At 43.3% G+C, this 21,560-nt stretch overlaps 1 protein-coding gene and 1 pseudogene across 1 annotated transcript in view; both read right to left on the bottom strand.

Annotated features, from left to right (window-relative positions):
- Positions 1–21,560, bottom strand: part of CAMK4 (calcium/calmodulin dependent protein kinase IV) — a 240,192-nt gene that overhangs the window by 191,118 nt on the left and 27,514 nt on the right. The window lies entirely within an intron of this gene.
- Positions 2,868–3,526, bottom strand: LOC136173247 (U4/U6 small nuclear ribonucleoprotein Prp4 pseudogene; annotated as a pseudogene).

The raw sequence follows: 21,560 nt of genomic DNA, 5'->3' as shown, positions 1-21,560 counted from the left end.
GGCAAGTATGCTCAGCATGTTCCAGAAACATTACGGCACAGCCAGTGGGGCTGGAGAGGAGGGCGGAAGGAAGACAGAGAGGGCCTGCATGCCCCATGACCCCAGCAGGGAAGGACACGGGGCGTCACGTTCAGCTGACGGGATGCCATCCAGCTGTGTGTCCGGGTGCAGAGTCTGCAGAACAGACAGACTGACCAAAAAGGCACAGGGCAAGACATGCCTGTAACATCTTGTGTATTAAAACCAAGACAAACACAAGGCAAGCTAGAGTGCCCTATGTGTGCGTACGTGTGTATATGTACATAAACACAGTTTTAAAAGCTGGAAGGATACACTCCAAAGTGGATACACACTGGGGACAGCTCTGCAATGGGATAAGCAGTCAAGAGAGATTTCAGTAAACCTATTTACATATTTTAAATTTGTTTATAATGAGAAAGAATACAAGTATTACTTGTTACATTGAAAATTAGACAATGAAAAATAATGATCATCTTTAACCATTCAGCAAAACGTACCTTGAAAGAATGAGTGCTGTGGCTATACTCTTCTCCAGATGGGATCTTTGAAACATTGCGAGTAAATTTCTATATAAATGGTACTTGAGTATGATAATTACCCATAAAAATTGACATTTTCTGGAAAATCCGACCTGCCTTTCATTTGTGTGTGTGTCCTGTGAAAGGTGTTATACAGTCAGCAGGAGAGAGTAAGAAAGACGTGATGATGAAAACCCGAGTGAGGATCTGTGCGGATGACAGTCATACAATTCACTTACACAGTGACGTGTCCAACATGACAAAAGTTTCTAGGCTTATAGAAAGGTGAGTCACAGTGAGGAAGCTTTTCCAAAGATTCCTGACTCAGAGAAGCACAGAAATACACCTAGAGCCTGTGTACCTTCAAGGGAAAATAACCCTTTAGATGCATACTGATAGTTAAGAAGCCACGGTCATGTAAATCCTACCTGAATGCATCAGAGTGAGGAAAAGTGATATACACAACATAAGGGTTGGGTGTGGAAGGCTCTAGAAGACTAACTTTCTTACTGCCAAATATTTCATAAACACTGTGCAGAGAGACAAAGATACACAGATAAATGACAAAACGCTTTTAAAACAATGGTTTCTTCAAAAGTTTTCTGTAAACTATTTGGAAATACCCATGAGTCTGTTTCTACCAAAGCCACGTTTTCCATTAAAGAATTTAATTCCTTCAATCTGGCACTCAGATGTTTTGCAACTTTGTTGAAATACTTGAATAATTTTATTTACAACATTTCCAAGTAATTATCTTAATTACAAAAACTGAAATCTGTAACATTATCTAATTTCTAATCTGCAATCATGGCGGTCAATGCATGACATGAATATCTTAAGTCAAGTGTTAAGTTTTATGTGAAGTTAAGTAAGCTATAGTCTCTCATGATTATGGTCCCAAAACATATTTTTCAAATCTAGATTTAAATATAGGTTCCTGACACTTAATAACTGTATGTCCCTTGGAAATTTATTTAGCTACTCTGTGCTTCAGTTTTCTCACCTACAAATTGAGGAAATAAAATCTACCTCCTGAGTTATTATTATCTATATGTTGGTTCCCTTTCCTACAGCATAATGATTCTGAAATTCTTCTAAAAGACCCAGTGAAGGGCTTCCCTGGTGCCTCAGCGTAAAGAATCCGCCTGCGATGCAACGGAGACGCAGGTTAGACTCTCGCATTGGGAAGATCCCCTAGAGAAGGGAATGGCAACCCCCTCCAGTGTTCTTGCCTGGAAAATTCGACAGACGGAAGAGCCTGGCGGACCACAGTCCACGGGGTCGCAAAACAGTCAGGCACGACTGAGCGGCTAAACAACAAAATTCTACGAGTTTATGGGTTGAGAGACGCTCAAAGAAGACCCGCTAGGGCAGCGCAAAGATGAAACGCGGCTCGACGGGTGCGCGGCGTTAGAGCCCGGGACCCCTGTGTCCTCTACTCGGGCTCGCAGGGGCCAGGAGATGAGGGGGTGCTCCTGGGGCTCTAAGTGGGAAGCGGGAGTCGCTCAGTCGTGCCGACTCAGCGACCCCATGGACTGCAGCCCACCGGGCTCCTCCACCCATGGGACTCTCCAGGCAAGTGTACTGGAGCAGGTTGCCGTTTCCTTCTCCAGGGGACCTTCCCGGCCCCCGGATGGAACCAGGCGGATTCTGCAATGGGGCAGGAGTGGGACTGGATGAGCGGTGTGCAGGGACTTCACGAGCAACGGCAGAGAATTCGGACTGGCGCGGCAGCTGTCAGCGCTCCCGAGGAGCCCACACTGTGAGTCAGGCAGACAGACTTCAGCGGCCACCAGTCCCAAAGCAAGCCAAGCTCGCCCCTGCGCAGCGCGGCCCCAGCAAGTGCCAGACGCCGTGCACTGGTTACCTGACTCCCGGCAGTCCCATCCCTCACGCAACCAGATGCCGCTTGGGAGGGTTAAAGAAGGAAAGGAAGAAATACCCAAGAGAGTGAATATTTTACTTGAAAAAGACTGAGCTATCCAAAATAGCTTATAAGATAATATGATACAAAAAACTGTCAAGTTTAAGGCTTATCTTTTCCATTCTCCCCAGTCAAACCCAGCACAAACTCCACTGCTCAAGGCAAATCAGCTCAAAAAGAAGACATTAAGTATCTCTGTTTTCTTGGCAAACATGCACAGTGTGCATATTTACAATTTCTACCCATACAAACACTGAAGAGTATTTCTTTAAAGTTATCATTATTGATACGTGAAAATACTTTTTTTTTTTTCAATTCTTTTGAGGATTTATATACGTGGTAATTGGCAAAATACATGATAGAACAAAACATACCAATTCCTTTCTTTTGAAAATAGCTCCAAAGGGAGAGTGAGGCTTGAGTCCTTCTTCCATGGTCCTGCCTATTCAGCCATCCAGAGCCTGAAGGTCCTGTCATAGGAGCAAGTGGCTATGAGCTGCCCATCGGAAGAAATGTCTAGGCCCATCACTTGGCCTTCGTGGCCGGCCAGAGTCTTCAGAGGGGACCAGCCTGGGTGAGTCCAGATCTTGGCTGTGTTATCATAGGCACCAGTGAGCAAGAAATTCCCATGGATAGGCTCAAACTTGACAGCCGTCACTAAGTTCTGATGGGCAGGGATGGTATAGACACAACGTCGCTGTCGAAGGTCCCACACTTTGCAGGTGTTGTCACCACTGCCAGTTGCAATGTGGTAGCCAGTGGGGGAGAAATTTATTCCATATATCTCCTTCAGGTGGCCTTCCAGGAACATGATACAACGCCCAGTGCGCAGGTCCCAAACTCGACCAAATGCATCCAGTCCCCCAGTGCCAGCCAAAGAGCCATCCTGACGGAAGGCAATGTCATACACACCCATGCTGCGGCCCTCCTGATGCAGGATCTCCTCTTGAGCTTCCAAATCCCACAAGCGCCATCATCGGTCAAAGCAGGTGGTACCTAAGAAGCGTCCTGAAGGATGCCACAAGCATACAAACACTGAAGAGTATTTCTTTAAAGTTATCATTATTGATATGTGAAAATACTTTTAAACGAAATTTCCCATACTTTAATTTCATTTTATTTCTCCTAGTTGCACACTTCTTAAATCATCAAATAAATCTTTCTTGCTTTTAGACTTTTCTTTTACTCTTATCATTATTTGTATGTTAAATCCTTTCTTAAACTGATGTAATTGAAAATGTATATATTTAGCTTCTATAATTTTTTATTTTAAATGAATCCCTATGTTTCCTTAACTCGACTTTTTTCCTGCTCTATGTATCTTTATTTTTAGTATCTTTCAAGTTTAGTTTAGAAGCCACTAGAAAGAAATGCCTAGTGAGTGATGTCTCGTTAAAATAGGAGCAAAAAGAAATTATCCTTGACATGCCACACACCACACATCAGCCTTCTCAGCTACTAAATCACAGCATAAATGCAAACAGTAACGTTTCCACCACCATTCCCATTTCCTTCATACTTAATATTTCCAGAGTTAAATTAGAGTTTAGCTGCCCCAAAACTTGTTGCACAAAAGTTCAAAAGAGCTTGCCTTTTTCCTCACTAATTTCCTGCAAATAACAAGATTTCTTTGTCCAAAATAACAGTTTACCCAGTAAAGCTGAGTGAAGCATATGTGGTAAACCCCTGCACCTTCCCTTCAACCCCGCTTTCGGACGGCAGCCCGCCAGGCTCCTCTGCCCACAGGATTCTCCAGGCGAGAACACTGGAGCAGGCTGCCACGCTGCCTCCAGGAGACCTTCCCGACCCGGGGGTCCAGCCTGCCTCTCTGACGTCTCCTGTCCTGGCAGACCCGTTCTCCCCACCAGCACCACCCGGGCGGCCCCTGAACCTAAGGCTGCTCTACAAATATTAAGTGTTAAGACAAACAAGAAAACAAAAAGCCAAGTGGGGATCATTCATGGGCTGGAAACCCAAAACCCTGTTGGTGTGACAGTTCCAGCCTTGCTTTTCCTATTGAAATCTGTTTCAGCTTTCCTTTTTCTCCTAAAGGATGAACACTTGTATGTGTCATTCCAATCTGAATCCATCAAACCCCTTTTCTATTCTAGCTCTATCACAAACACACCTCCATCTTTATTTGAACAACAACAATTAAGATCCTCTCAAAGTAGCTTTCAAGGAACTAGTCATTAAAATATACTTAGCAAGAAACAAAAAATCAGTATTATGTTCACTGGAAGAAAAACATATAAGGGGAGAATTGCTGATCCCTAATGGACCTAATAATTTCATGAGTCTGGAAGCTCTCTTTACTACAAGAAGAGTCAACAGAATGAGCTGCAGAAGGTCTACCTCCAGCCTTACCAGTTGCCTCTCACAGTGAAACATACTGGGCCTAATTACAGCACTCTACATGCTGAGTGTGGAATTCCCACTAGGTTTCTCTTGGAAACCACTGACAACCTCATGGGTAGAGAAGAGAATACGGAGGAAAAATCACTTCTACTAATCAGTACTGTTCGTTACACAAATAGTACAGTGGTCTGTAACTTTCTAAATCAGCTAGGATACATGCACAACATAGTCATCAGTATTCTTGCCAACACGTCCTAAATCAAATACAACATATAAGTCATACTAGTGGTGATAGTGTTAGAACTTACTCTGAGGATACTGTGTCTGTAATGTGGGATATTCTAATTCTAATTCTAAATCTAAATTTAATTCTATCATCCCCTACCCCTACCCATCAGAACCAAGATTCTCAACACAGAAGAAGGAAAACACAGACGTAATGTACAAGAGATAAAATAAGAGCCACATAGTCCTAAATCTGAATTATGAGTATTAGTGTTAATTTATATATATTTATTTTATATATGAGCTTCCCTGGTAGCTCAGTTGGTAAAGAATCCACCTGCGATGCAGGAGACCCCGTTCCTGGGTCGGGAAGATCCCCTGGAGAAGGGACAGGCTCCCCACTCAAGTGTCCTTGGGCTTCCCTGGTTGCTCAGCGGGTAAAGAATCTGCCTGCAATTCAGGAGACCTGGGTTTAATATATATTTATTATATATATAAAATGAAAAAGCCTAGAAACAATGGCAAATTCTGTCTCAACAAGCACTGCTGGGCACAAATTATGATCCTGAAGTAGCATTTACCACTTTAAAGAGACAGAACTTTTTGGAGAAATGACTGATCCCAGGTCTGGAACAGGAAATGTATAAGGAGAGCCTAGAATATCTTAACAAAGTAGGTAACAAGGAAGCTATCAAAGACATTAGGGTCATTTCAAAAGGACTTTGGAGCCAACCAAAAGAGCATTCTATTGGCAGAAGATGTGGGAATGAAGATAAAGCTGGGACAGAAGACAGAACCAGAAGAGACAAGGACTAGGCTTCTGCTGCTGCTGTTCAGTCATTAAGTCAGGTTCCACTCTGCAGCCCCAAGAACCGCAGCACGCCAGGCCTCCCTGTCCATCACCAACCCCCAGAGTTGACTCAAACCCATGTCCATTGAGTCGGTGATGCCATCCAATGTCTCACCCTCTGTTATCCCCTTCTCCTCCTGCCCTCAATCTTTCCCAGCATCAGGGTCTTTTCCAAGGAGTTGGCTCTTCACATCAAGTGGCCAAAGTATTGAAATTTCAGCTTTAGCATCAGTGCTTCCAATGAATATTCAGGGTTGGTTTTCTTTAGCATGGACTGATTTGATCTCCTTGCTGTCTCAGGGACTCTTAAGAGTCTTCTCCAAAATCACTGTTTGAAAGCATCAATTCTTCAGTGCTCAGCCTTCTTTATGGTCCAACTCGCATTCATGCACGACTACTGGAAAAACCACAGCTTTGACTAGACGGACCTTTGTGGGCAAAGTGATGTCTCAGCTTTTTAATATACTGTCTAGGTTTGTCATAGCTTTTCTTCTAGGGAGTAAGTGTGTTTTAATTTCTGCTGCAGTAACTGTTTGCAGTGATTTGGGAGTTCAAGAAAATATTATCTATCACTGATACCCCTTTTTCCCTGTTTATTTGCCATAAAGTGATGGGACTAGATGCCCTGATCTAAGTTTTTTTTAATGCTGAATTTCAAGCCAACTTCTTCACTCTCCTTTTTTACTAGGTTTTGGGAAGTATCAACATTTAATGGACAAGTAGAGAATACTTTGCTAGAGAAGAAGAGACTAAGAGGCAAAGGTAAAAGAAAACAGAGAGGATGTTATGTCATGGAAACGAATGGAAAAAAGTGCTTCAAGGACAGAATGGCCATCAGTTTCAAATATTCCAAGAATTCAAATAAGGTAAGAATTGAAACATATCCAATTGATTTAGCACTTTGAAACTCTTACCTGGGGCTATGGTATTAATAAACTGGTACATGGCTCAACTAAAATATATGAACACAATATATAAACAGAACATCACAGGGCTAGACATGTGATTTGTATGGCAAAATATTTCTGAGACAAGTATGATTCAATCTGGTGTGTGTGTGTGTGTGTGTGTGTGTGTGTGTGTGTGTTAGAAGAGGGGGAAGGAGTAAGAGACCTATAGAAAATTAGTCCAACTATGCCAATCTGTGAAGGCTTAGTGAACAGCTAGACAGTAATTCATATGAAATAAAGACCAAATTCAAGTCTGGATGTTTCAACTCTGCCAAAAATGTGAAACATTTTGAAGATTCACAGAAATAGTGAACATGTCTTTAAACCCACAAGAATAGTAAAAATGGACCCCAAAATCTATTCCTGATGTAACCTACAGGAAGACACAGCTAATGAGTATAAAAGGTAAAAAGTCTAGGTTCAAAGAATGGATCAACTCTAATTCAGGATAAACATGTCCCTTGTGGGTACACAATGGTGTCTCCCTCCACATGTGTCCTGAAAATATTTCTTTAGGAAAACTACCACTCTACCAAACCATTATTCCATTATGTCTGGACTTTCATATCACAAAAGACTGCTAACGACTGGTCTCCCTGCTCCAACCTGCCTTCACTCCAATCTGTCCTGCTAGAAGATGTCTAACTCACACTGGTGTCACCGACTCAGAAGACCCCAGGGGCTCCGTCACCCACCAAAACCTTTCAGAGTCGTCCAGCTAGAGGTCTATTCCAGAACTTCCATCTGAAAAACTCCTTTGACTTCCCTTGCCATTTCCTTTATATGTGCCATTTCCTCCATCTGTCAAAACTGACACAGTTATTAAAACCCAAGAGGAAACTCGCCTATAAAGGAGCATTTCCTGTTCATCTCCTCTCTGTGTGACTGCTCCTTTTTCTGGACTCTTCTGTCACTTGTTGTCTTTTTAGTGGAATTTACATGATACAAGTTTTTTTTTTTTAATTTATTTATTTTTAATTGGAGGATAACTGCTTTACAATGTTGTTTGCTTTCTGCCACCCATCAACATGAATGAGTCACAGGTGGACATATACTCCCTCCCTCATGAGCCTCTCTCCCATTTCCCACCCCATTCCACCCCTCTAGCTTGTTTAGGTTATCTTTCTATCTTTCTGCTTCTCTGCACTAGAATGTCAGTTTCAGAAGACCAAAGTGTTAGTGGCCCAGTCATACCCGACTCTTTGCGACCCCATGAACTGCAGCCCCCCAGGCGCTTCTGTCCATGAAATTTTCCAGGCAAGGATACTGGAGTGGGTTGCCATTTCCTTCTCCAATGATACAGCTTTATTTCATGTTTATCAGACGAAGTTTATCTCTCCCTACTAAAGTTCACACTCCTTGAAGACAGGGCGAGCATCTTACACTCATGTGCACGCTCCATAATAAACAGCAAAAAGCCTGAGTGTGTACCTGCTGGATAAAGTCTTATTAAAATGAATAAATATGTGCATAATGAGAGGAGCTGTATTTTAAGAGAGTCCTTGGAAACAGACATAGAGTATACTTAGAGAGGGCTTCCCAGGTGGCGCTAGTGGTAAAGAGCTTGCCTACCAATGCAGAAGACGAACGAGATAGGAGTTTGGCCCTTGGGTTGGAAAGATCCCCTGGAGGAGCAGATGGCAACTCACTGCAGTATTCTTGCCTGGAGAATCCCATGGGCAGAGGAGCCCAGAGACCCACAGTCCATGGGTCACAAAGAGTCAGACACAACTGAGTGACTTGGCATTCACACATACTCAGAGAGCCAAAGTTATCTGACTACCCATGAATATCATCAATGCACTTTGACTTGCCAAACAAAGTTAAATATAAACCTTAAAAGACAGCTTGATAAGCAAATGCCCAGATAAAGATACAAACCAGCCAGTAAGCTATCTAGGTATCAGTTCACTTCAGTTCAGTTCAGTCGCTCAGTTGTGTCCGACTCTTTGCGACCCCATGAATCACAGCATGCCAGGCCTCCCTGTCCATCATCAACTCCCAGACTTTACTTAAACTCATGTCCATTGAGTTGATGATGCCATCCAGCCATCTCATCCTCTGTCGCCCCCTTCTCTTCCTGCCCCCAATCCCACTCAGCATCGGGGTCTTTTCCAGTGAGTCAACTCTTCGCATGAGTGGCCAAAGTATTGGAGTTTCAGCTTCAGCATCAGTCCTTCCAATGAACATTCAGGACTGATCTCCTTTAGGATGAACTGGTTGGATTAGAGACCCATAAAAAATTCATTTCTGATTCCCAATCAACATTGCACTGGACCTGGCAGACAGCAGGACATCAATAAGTTATATTTATTTAGAAAACTGAGTAATTAACTCACTCAAGCTTCTACTGAGCAGATCAATGTTCCAGGAGTATTCTCGGTGCTTTGGTTACAGCAGCATATAATTACAGGCAAGATCTTTGCCTTCATGGGGTTTATAGCCTCAAAGCAACTCACCAAGCAAAACAAGGAGACAAATGAGAATTTCCAGGTAACTGTAAGTATTAAAATTAAACTTAAAGCAGAATGGGAGGAAGGGGACTCACAGCGACTGGGTGGTCAGAGGATCCTCACTGATGAGAGGTGACTGGGGATAAAAAGCCTGCCAAACAAAGATCCGGCGCAAAGCCGTCCAGGGAGGAGCAGCAGCAACAGGCTTGGCAGGTTCACGGGACAGAAAGGACAGTGTGCCTGGGCCTGCGGCCCGGGGCAGAGTGGTGAGGAGTGAGGGCCTGGGTGCATGGGCAGGGCGCAGAGTGTACTGAGCTCTGAGGGTCACAGTTTGGAATTTACTTTGAGTGTACTGGGAAGCAATAGGAGAGTTTTACAGACATTAAGAACAATGTGGTCTGTCCACATTTTTAAACACTTACTCTGTATAAAAATAATACATTAGAGAGGCAAAAAAACTGCTGTAGTGCATCTGAGATATGAGACGCTTGCTTGGAATTGGGCTGAGATGGAGAGAGCGATGGTGCTGGGGTCTTGGAGGGCAACCTAGTGCAGAGCAATGTGGCGGGAAAGGAATGAAGCAGTGAGCAAGCCCTGAACACCAACGACAACCATAGGAGTGAATCACAGTTTTTCCTAAAGAGTCCCAGTGGCTGACTGTCCCCAGACAGGCTTTCCTGACCACTCAACTCAGCACCCTGACGAGTTCATATACTTCCTTTATCTTCCCCACTTCATGCAAACTTTATATAGAATGTCAGGCCACGATGAGAAATATGATATACGTAATATAATTTAAAAATCAATACTGCCTTGAGATCACTGGCTATATTTATGCAATTGATTTCACATAACAGACATGGGAAACTAAGTCAAACACCGTTTCCACCAAGTGAAAAAGAAAAATCACCTGGTGTAGTCAAGAATTACCCTTGAAAGCGCACCTTTCAGAAAGGCAGTGACGCGGAGCTGTGATCTGTGTGTCCTCTTACTGCTCTGCCTGCTTTAACTCACCTGCCTTCCGGATTCGTGTGATTCACTTATACGAGAAACAATCCAGCTAAAGTGCTAAGTTATTATTTTCCACACTACAAAAAAGACTTATCCTAATGGGTACTTCCACAATAAAGAGAAAGCCATAATACAAACCAATCAAATCACAAATATTTGCCTGTGTGTTAAATGCATACACCTTTAACAAACAGAGCGATAATTGCAAAGCATTTACTTTGAAGTGCTTTTTCATTTGTCCTCAAAATGACTTAACCTAAGAGGGAAATTATTCACAACTGTAGTATATTATTAGGCTAAATATATATAAATTGTATTAATAATGGTACCTGCCCTATTGCACAACCCATTTCACGGTTATTGATGGAATATGAAAAGCCACTTGAATCAAGTTAAGTGACTCATTATCTACCTTTTAGATTATGCCTACCGATCTGACCAATATGGACTTAAAATTATTTGCCTACACTTCAGACAGATGTCTTCCTGACTATAGTCTCCTGATCTCCCTTTCCTTAGAGAATTTACTTTAGAAAATCAGACACATATTCAAAACAAGAATACTGAGTTATAACCAAAAATATTGGCACATGTAAGATCACCAAGCAAGAGCTGCAGATGAAGACAAGGAGGATGAGCGGGGAGCCTACACTCCAGGGAGAAGCCAAGAAGGAAGCATCAGTGAAGGGGGGAGAGGAGGGCCAGGAGGTATGGCGGGGGTTTTACCAGAGACAGGGTGTAAGTGGGGCCAACAGAAAACGTTTTGTATGATCAAAGCCAGTAAATGCCAGAAAGAAGTCAACAACATAAACAATAGAACAGTTCTGTTAAATTTTGCTAGTAAAAGGAGACTTTAGTGCTTAAGTTTTAGTGACCTAGAAGGGCAAGAAAAGACGCTGATGCTGGGAAAGACTGAAGGCGGGAGGAGAAGGGGACGACAGAAGATGAGATGGTTGGATGGCATCACCGACTCCATGAACATGAGCTTGAATAAACTCCAGGAGTTGGTGATGGACAGGGAGGCCTGGTGTCTTAGAGTCCATGGGGTCGCAGAGAGTCGGAAACGACTGAGCAACTGAACTGAACTGACTGAACTGACCTAGTGGGGCAGAGTCAGTTTTCCCTGGTGGCGCAGAGTAAAGAATATGCATGCAGTGCAGGAGACCCAGGTTCAGTCCCTGGGTTGGGAAGATCCCTGGAGAAGGAAATGACTACCCAGTCCAGTTTTCTCACCTGGAGAATTCCATGGACAGAGGAGCCTGGTGGGCTACAGGGCAGGACAGAATCAAGACTGACCCAGGTAAAGAAAAACATGAGAGACCAAGATGAACACAAGTGGACTGATTTTCCCTTCAAGAATGATAGCCATAAAGCAAAAAAGGAGACACTTATTTTGTCCTTTAAAATTTTTTCTTAGCTATTATTTATGGTAATATTAAAAGAATTTATAGACAATGTATGAGGATGTAATTGATAGATTCTTGCAAAATGGCTTATAAATTGAGCTACTTTCTTCATAATTCATCTAAAGGTTTCAGGAATACTTTAGGTTGCTTTTGATTGATCTTCAATCGGCACTGCTCCCTAACACATCAGTGTTATATTCTTCTATTCCCATAGCCTGTCAAGTTGTTAATGATCTATAAAAGCCCACTTTCACGCCCCAAAGAAGCTCACTCTTAAATGAATGTCACGGGAAATACTCTGATAACATGAGGCTCTTTTGAAATACTTTTAATTAGTTTTATGCAATGGAAATGTTGTGAATCACACTTTCTAAATGGGTACCAGAACAATTAGGAGATGACACATATGGCTATGATATTTTTAAAAATTACATCTTCCAACTACCTGGAGCAATACATGTGGGTCACTGTCACGACATGGTGGTGAGAATTCAGGGCAGTCTACCTTTACCCATGTCCCATCCTCTGGAGAACACAGATCCCTGTCACCCCCAGCGGACTGCTGGAAACCTGCCCGTTTCGCCTTCAGGATTCTTCCCATGGGTATCATGAGCTCAGTAAGAACAACTTTGGGGATAGTTGGGTTAAGATCACTTTTTTTTTTTTCTATACTTCAAATCAAATTACACTAAGAGGATCCATTGGTTGCTGCAATTTTTCCCTGGGTTGCACTCAGTTTTGAAAGAATAATTAGTCAATATAAAAATACATATGGTAATATACGGAGTGTGTATGTGTTTGTGTTCTAAGGATGAGAAAACTTACTTTCAAAGGATTATTTTTAATCTTTACACTCTTAGCTTTAAAGTCACTTAGTTCCTGCAATACTGCAGATTCCAATCCGTCACCCACATAGCCAAAAATACCCTGAGGAGGCTGGTAAAACAGTGCTGGTAACTAGGAAGTGAGCTTTTAATGAAAACACCATCAGAGACTCCAAATGATCATAAGATGATGATGATACAATGAATCCATAAATGCAAAGCTTCCGGGGCTAAAAAGATAAATAAGTAATGGGAAGTTTACAAATAAAGTTTGGGACTCTGGGGATACAAACGTAATTCAGCTTTTGTCTTCATTCCCAAGACAGGCTAAGCTAAGGGGCTATAGCAATTGTTACTCTAAAAGAGGGCAATAGAGAGCTTACGGAACTTTAGATAATAGCTTTTTAAAGGCTTCACTGCATTTACTCAAACTATGACCTAGCTGAAGCTGTCAGCAAAGATAAACAGCTTGGTAAACTCTACCAAGAAATATACAGAAAATTAGAAAATCATCTTCTCCACACAAAAATAAACTTGCTGGGCATGAGTCCAAGAAAACACACTCAGATTATAATGAAGACTGCTGCAAACATTTTCTCTTTGTAAGGAGAAATATAATTGCTTGGTGGAAGCTCTCTACTCTCAGCTAACCAAGTGAGTAAATCTGATGGGGTACTGAGAGTGTGACGTGAGCAGCTCACAGTTACTCGTGAGCCAGAGGAAGTGCCCCGCTGACCCCCAAGAGCGGTTCAGATAAATTCCCACTGTGCTATCAGACCTTCAACAGAGTCAAAGAGAAACGCACTTCATTTACATCAGGGAATTCCCTTAATCAACCCCATATTAGAAGACACAAAAAACACTCTGATTTTTTTTTTCAAAGTTCTTAGTAAAGGCCGGACAAGGTACAGCTTCAGGAAAACGGAGCCTCTGTTGGGTTCTTTCCTGTTCACCAAGCCCACTGCAGCGTATGCTACATGGGGCTTCAGGCCCCCCAGCACCTGATGTGGCCCCTCAAAGTCACCCGAGCAGCTACACAGGCTACAGAAACGGCCCCTGAGAACTACCGCCTCAGAGGAAACCAGGGAACTGAGGCCAGCACCTTCATCACTCAACGAGCCACATACTTAGTTTCATTTTTACCACCATCTCCCAAAGAACTGTAGAGGCCAATGTTGGTGCAATGCTGAGCAATTAGCAGTGACAATCCCTTGCCCTATAGATGCTTGCAATCCTAGATGATCAACCTATGGACCAAGAGGAGATGGAATGAGCAGGTGTATTTCTGAGAAGGGATTTCTGAATCCTGAGAGAAATCAACCTCTTGGTTCCTCAGTTTCTCTCTGAAAATACTAATTTTTCATACTTTACATAAACATCATAAATCTCTGCCACAGTTTAAAGTTTGTACTTTGATGTTAACATGAGTTCATGTCATCACAAAGTAAGATGGAGTTAAACACGTCTGCTCTTTGTGTTTCATCAACGGTGTCAACCCTGCTCACAATCCAGAAAAGGGCTCCAGAACAGAGATCCAGGGTCATCTGGCAGCCCACGCCGCGAGGGTCCCAGGGCCGCGGTGCGCACCGGCCTCCCGCAGGGTCTCCCCACAGTGACCTCCTCTTGGGTCTCACAGGCTCCCCCCCGCCCCCGATTCTCTTTCTCTGTCAGCCTCTCTTTTTGTGTCAGTCTCATAAAATGAGTTAATCTGATGGAGCAACATAGCCAGTTACATCCCAGGAGACAGAACTGAAGCCCTTGCCCTCAACTTCCAGAACGGACCTCGACTACATGAGAACAGAATTGGAGTCCCTCCCATCTCTATGTGCAGAAATCATCTAGAAGAAGAGCATTCACATTAGGCTTCTAGCTTTCATAAGGCAGATTAAACGTTCAGATCTTAACCTGACCATTTTGCCAAGAGTTCTGTATCTCAGCAGCATAAGTCTTCTGAAATGCTTTCCAGGTGAAAAGAAAAGCAATTTATTACTTAAATAACTGAAATTTATCTGGAAATTATTAGAATAATGAATTGACCTGTCATTATGTGGTTTAATGGAGTTTGATAATGGCAAAAGTGGCAATGCTACATCAATAACTATCATTATGTTAGGGGCAAGTTCCTTATCCAGTCCTTATTTTGAAAATCAGATGAAATATCAGTGAGCATATAGGAACACAAAAATTAGAAAATTAAAGTGGAAATTTCTGGCACATATTTTTGAAAAGTGAAAAAAAATGTACAAAATGTATTCAATAGATATATCTTTTAAATTATCTTTTTAGACTTCCATAAAATAAATGCTATCAAGATCATCATAGTGAAGCATTTTAGCAAAGATGCTATGTTCATTTCTGTTTTTTCTTTTCTTAAAAAATATCATGTTTCACTCTTATCAACAATGACGCTGCTGGCTATTTTGAAATGGCACTGTGTTCCCCTTTTCTGCTTCTTTTTAGGGAAAAGTAAATAACAACACAAAACTGTTGGAGTTCCCCAGCTGACAGGCCTGGGAAAAGCAAAGGCTGCCCATCTGCTGGGGCAGAGCAGCAGCGCCCCTCCTCCCAGCGTCCAGGCCTAGGGGACAGCCTAAGCCGTGGTGGGCGTGGGGGCGTGGCTCCACGCTCAGGAACAGGGCGTGGGGGCGTGGCTCCACGCTGAGGAACAGGGTCTGGGGGCGTGGCTCCACGCTTAGAAACAGGGCGTGGGGGCGTGGCTCCACGCTCAGAAACAGGGCGTGGGGGCGTGGCTCCACGCTCAGAAACAGGGCGTGGGGGCGTGGCTCCAGGGCAGCTCTTGTGCGCTGCCAGAACCCACGGTGCTTCTGGAGTTCGGTCAGAGGCAGGAATGATGGTGCAGAAAAGGCACACCGGAATGCCACCCACGCAGAGCAGAGCGTCCCCTTCACATCAGAGACGCACACGTTACCACTGCGAATGTGTGTGTGCGTCTGTCTGCGTCTATGTAGCTATAAAGTAGTCATTTAATCAGGAAAGTCAGGATGACACAAAAGAAGTCTCTGTAGACAAGGGAACAGGCTTAACAAAAATAAGGAAGATAATACAAATGCAAATACAATTTACAGACTGAGTTCTATGTCTTTATACCTTGTCTACGCAGAGCTCTCACCAATACAGGTAGCATCACTTGCTATTTCTAAGTAGTTGTCAGACTGGTGAAAACTTGTAGACTACTGGAATTATTTTTTAGTCCATGCAGTGCTACATCAATAACTATCATTATGTTAGGGACAAGTTCCTTATCCAGTCCTTATTTTGAAAATCAGTAGAATCAAAGATAAAAGAATTTCTCCAGAAAACAAACATGTGAGTCACAAAGTATTTAGTCAAAGTTTTTCTAGCAAATTCTTTTTATAAGCATTACATCACAATTAACTTACTATAGAAATACTATTATTATTATTTTTAGTCATTAGCCTGTTGCTAAGAATGTCATTACAGATTTTTTAAATTATGAATACATTCTTGGGCTTCCCTGGTGGCTTAGTGGTAAAGAATCTGCCTGGCAATGTAGGAGACACGGGTCTGATCCCTGGGTCGGGAAGATCCATGGAGAAGGAAATAGAAACCCACTCCAGTTACTCTTGCTTGGGAAATCCCATAGACAGAGGAGACTGGCAGGGTACAGTTCATGGGGTCACAAAAGTGTCAGACACAATTCAGGGACTGAACAACCAATGACAAATACACGCTTACTGAGACCTATAAGTAAGCCTCATAGAATTTTGTTCTAACTCCACTCCACCCTACTAATTCCACAGTTCTCCAAAAGTGTTTTTCAATTTAAAGTGGTTAAATGGAGAAATCCAGGGGAAAATATAGAAGAAAATGCTGGTCTTGAATATGTATCATGAAGGCCTAAATAGGAACTCTTCTCGTGTTCTTCCACATTTACCTAAAGAGAAAGGCGTAAGAAGGCACGTGTTCTTTGCGGCTCAGCGATGTGCCGCGCCACTGACAGCGCGAGCCCCGCATCGCTACCTACAGATGGTATTTCAGCAGCCAACAGAGCCCCCACATGAATCAACCGAGAAGCCAAGACAAGTGACAGTGACAAAGTTTAAAATACACCTCCAAACGGATCCATTCCTGGAAAGTATGTAACTACAGACGTGGGGAGTAACCCCCAGAGCCACCACGAACACAATGGTGCCTTGGCGTCCCACAACTCTCTGCCCTACCCCAGATGCTTTCTGCTACGCTCACATGAATTGAGAAGTAACACAAACAGAAAGAAAAAGAAAACGCAAATATATCCAGGAGTTTGGACTCACAACTATTCCCTGCTCTCTCCCATCAAATCTGAGTTCCTTAATGGCAAGGGTACATGAACACGGAAGACCTGGTGAGCCTTAATTAAACCCAATGCCACAGAGTCACACACTTACCCCACACAAAACGAACTGCAAAAGTGCTCACTTCCTCAGTATACTTCTGTACCAGGAATTCTTCCCTGATAACACATACTGAAATGTCCCTTCAATCACAGTTACATATTACATTCTTCCTTATTTAGACTTGATATTTAGAAGCATTTAAAGGCAGGGACAGGCTAGACAGAAAGGGCAAAAATTAAAGGCAAATGGATAGAATTAAAGAAAAGCACAGACACCAAAAAAATCAGAGAAAGAAAAGCTCTCTCATATTGAATCCTCATAGGGCCATTTTTTTATTTTAAAAAGAAGCTAAATTAAGAGATGGGCTTCCCTGGTAGCATCGGTGACTCGATGGACATGAGTTTGAGCAAGCTCCAGGAGTTGGTGATGGACAGGGAGGCCTGGCATGCTGCAGTCCATGGGGTCGTAGAGTCAGACACAACAGAGCGACTGAACTGAACTGAACTATAATGAAGAGGTGGCAGAAACTAACCAGCCCTGCCTTTCTTCTAGACTTGTGAAGTAGTGGTCATGACAAACACACTGAAGGTGTCTTGTTAAGTCGTTCCTTTCTGTCATGATCTCTGTTTGTTTTTTACTACCAGTGCACTTATCTATTTCCAACATCAACTTGGACATCCAAGCAGACAAGACCTCTACTGGATTAAACGACCCTGGAGAGAGAACGGAAAACAGACGCCTATTCCTCTGGGATGCTGTGGCTTGCTCAGTGCACAATGGACTGGGTGTCACTTTTTTTTGGTCAAAAGCCTTTGTGTAGCAAACAAAAGATTACTGAAGAGTAAAATATACTCAGATTATTCACAACGCAAGAGCCTTTCCACTGATAATAGAACTATCACCTCAGGAAAGTGAAGCTGAGAGAAGTGGAAAATAGAAAATGCAGTTACCCATATTTCTTAAAGACAGAGAAATGTCCACCACTCTTGAAGCTCAAGTTTTATCTAAGTTCAGTAGGCAACAGCAAAGAATGTCCAATATTTTACTAAGTGAAAGCAGCTGACAAAAGTCACACTTCGCTGAGCGGGGGCGGGGTGGGGTGTGAGGGTCAACAAAGAGAATGGAGAACAGAGGACGCGCAAGGCCGGGGCTCAGCACTGCTGGGCAGAGGAGCCGAAGGCTAGCATGGAAGAAACAGTGGTAGCCAGGACAAAGACAGCGGTGACTGGGAAAGGAAAACTGAAAGAAAAAGAAGACAGAGATGGTAAAAGGGGAATCAGGTAAGATTAGTGAGGATGAAAAATAAACCAGATACGAGAGTAAAAGGTGAATGTTGCAGGGGTGGAGACAAGGTACAGATGAGCAACAGGACACTGGAAAATGAGTTTCCCCAGGGGCTCAGTGGTCAACACTCTGCCTGCAATGCAGGAGCTGCAGGAGACCTGGGTTCGATCCCTGGGTCAGGAAGATCCCCTGGAGGAGGGCATGACAACCCATTCTGGCATTCTTGCCTACAGAATCCCCACGGACGAAGGATTCTGGCAGGCTACAGGGTCACAGAGTTGGACACTGCTGAAGCGACAGAGCATGCATGCACACATACTGGGAAATGGCACCGAGCCTTCAGCTATGTGTCCATCTTTCTAGAATTAAAAAGCTGGCACATTCTTCTAGATCTCACATACATGTGTTAATATACAACATTTGTTTTTCTCTTTCTTACTTCTGTATGACTGACTTTGGGTCCATCCACATCTGCCCCAAATTACAAATGACCCAATTTCTTTCCTTATATGGCTGAGTAACATTCCATTGTGTGTGTACCACATTTTGAGTATTCATTCATGTTGACTGACACTTAGGTTGGGAGGCTTCCCTGGTAGCTCAGACGGTAAAGTGTCTGCCCACAATGCAGGAGACCCGGGTTTGATCCCTGGGTCAGGAAGATCCCCTGGAGAAGGAAATGGCAACACATTCCAGTACTCTTGCCTGGAAAATTCCATGGACAGAGGAGCCTTGTAAGCTGCAGTTCATGGGGTTGCAAAGAGTTGGACACGAATGAACGACTTCACTTCACTTCATGCTCCAGCTATCGTAAACAGTGCTGCGATGAACACTGGAGTACATGGTTCTCTCTAGTTCAGATGAACCTAGTTCCAGGGCGGAAACAGAGATGAAGATGTAAAGGACATGTGGACCCAGTGAGGGAGAGAAGGGGGGATACATCGGGAGGTTAGGTTTGACACAGATGCATGACCACGTGAAAGCAGCCAGTGAGCAGGGAACTCAGCACTGCGCTCCAGACGGCCAGGACGGGGGAGGTGGGGGGGAGGCCCTGGAGGGGGGGCACGTGTACACACAGCCGAGCCACCCGTTCTACAGCAGAAACCAACACACACTGTAAAGCAACTACTGCTGCAGCTGCTCAGTCGCCCAGTCGTGTCTGACGCTGAGACCCCGTGGAATGCAGCACACCAGGCCTCTCTGACCCTCACCATCTCCCAGAGTTCACATCCACTGCCTCCGTGATGCCATCCAGCCATCTCATCCTCTGATGCCCTCTTCTCATTCTGCCCTCAATCTCTCCCAGCATCAGGGACTTTTCCAATGAGTCATTTGGTCGCATCAGATGACCAAAATACTGGAGCTTCAACTTTAGCATCATTCATTCCAACAAGTATTCAGGGTTGATTTCCCTTAAGACTGACTTGTTTGATCTCCTTGCAGTTCAAGGGAGCGACTAAATGCCAATAAGAAGAAGGCTGGCACTTAGGCACTAATGATGGGTAACAAAATATAATAAGAAAGTCACCAATTTGGGTTCTCTTATACTATTTTGAGGTCAATATCAGAAACAAACCTGATGTTTAAGAAAACCCTATAAAGAAAACCTTTTTTTTTTTTCATTTATTTTTTATTAGTTGGAGGCTAGTTACTTTACAATATTGTAGTGGTTTTTGTCATACATTGACATGAATCAGCCATGGATTTACATTTACATGTATTCCCCATCCCAATCCCCCCTCCCACCTCCCTCTCTATCCAATTCCTCTGGGTCCTCCCAGTGCACCAGGCCCGAGCACTTGTCTCATGCATCCCACCTGGGCTGGTGATGTGTTTCACCATAGATAATGTATGTGTTTCGATGCTGTTCTCTCGAAACATCCCACCCTCGCCTTCTCCCACAGAGTTCAAAAGTCTGTTCTGTACATCTGTGTCTCTTTTTCTGTTTTGCATGTAGGGTTATCATTACCATCTTTCTAAATTCCATATATATGTGTTAGTATACTGTAATGGTCTTTATCTTTCTGGCTTACTTCACTCTGTATAATGGGCTCCAGTTTCATCCATCTCATTAGAACTGATTCAAATGAATTCTTTTTAATGGCTGAGTAATATTCCATGGTGTATATGTACCACAGCTTTCTTATCCATTCGTCTGATGGGCATCTAGGTTGCTTCCATGTCCTGGCTATTATAAACAGTGCTGCGATGAACATTGGGATGCATGTGTCTCTTTCAGATCTGGTTTCCTTGGTGTGTATGCCCAGAAGTGGGATTGCTGGGTCATATGGCAGTTCTATTTCCAGTTTTTTAAGGAATCTCCACACTGTTTTCCATAGTGGCTGTACTAGTTTGCATTCCCACCAACAGTGTAAAAGGGTTCCCTTTTCTCCACACCCTCTCCAGCATTTATTGCTTGTAGACTTTTGGATAGCAGCCATCCTGACTGGCGTGTAATAGCACCTCATTGTGGTTTTGATTTGCATTTCTCTGATAATGAGTGATGTTGAGCCTTTAAAGAAGTATACCACGCCGTCAGTCAGGTAGGTCCAGGCCAGAGGACCTGCCAGCTCCTGCAGCCCCCTGACGTACGGCCCCATCACACTGCTGCACGGTTAGCACCCTGAGCTGCCTGGGCCAGGTCCTGGGTACCAAATCGGTGTGCTTGGCCAACTTGCTCATAATTTCATTATATCTTAGATATTGTGTCTGGGACCTAGTAAATTCAATATGGAACTCACTTTAGAAGAGGCTACATGGTAGTTTTAAGAGAATTAGCTTGGAATCAGACCGATTCTGCACCATGGCACCTACTGCCTGTCTGACTGGCAGGGCATCGGTCTCCCCAGGACTCCACTCCCTGGGCTAATAACGCCTGCCTGGCAGGTTACTGTGAGTGCCAAGGACAATAAAGATACCATTCTCAGCTCATGGTACATACCTGTTAAAGGTCAGCTGCAATCACTGCATGTGATCTGTCTACTCTCAACACATGAGATGTTTTTATGTTTTATAGAAACTATATGCATGTGTGTGCTCAGTCGTGTCCAACTCTAAGCGACCCCATGGACTATCACCCTTCCTGGCTGCTCTGCCCATGAAATTCTCCAGGCGAGAATACTGGAGTGGGCTGCCATTCCCTTCTCAATATGAACTATATAAAGCATATTAAAGTCAGTCAACAATAAATATATCTGTAAGTTTATAAAACATTAACTATAACCCTGAAACAAATAATTGTTTGGGAAGATAAATAACTAGATGAAAACAATTATGCACATATACAAATACAAAAAGAACTGAGCATAATATAAATAGTGATTATTTCTGAGTAATGGGATTGACAGCAATTTTCATTGTCTGCCTTTTGTTTATCAT

This window comes from Muntiacus reevesi, chromosome 1, assembly GCF_963930625.1.
Source record: "Muntiacus reevesi chromosome 1, mMunRee1.1, whole genome shotgun sequence".
NCBI classification, from domain to species: domain Eukaryota; kingdom Metazoa; phylum Chordata; class Mammalia; order Artiodactyla; family Cervidae; genus Muntiacus; species Muntiacus reevesi.
Note: the sequence above shows the minus strand (reverse complement) of the source record. Positions and strands in the feature narration are given on the sequence as shown.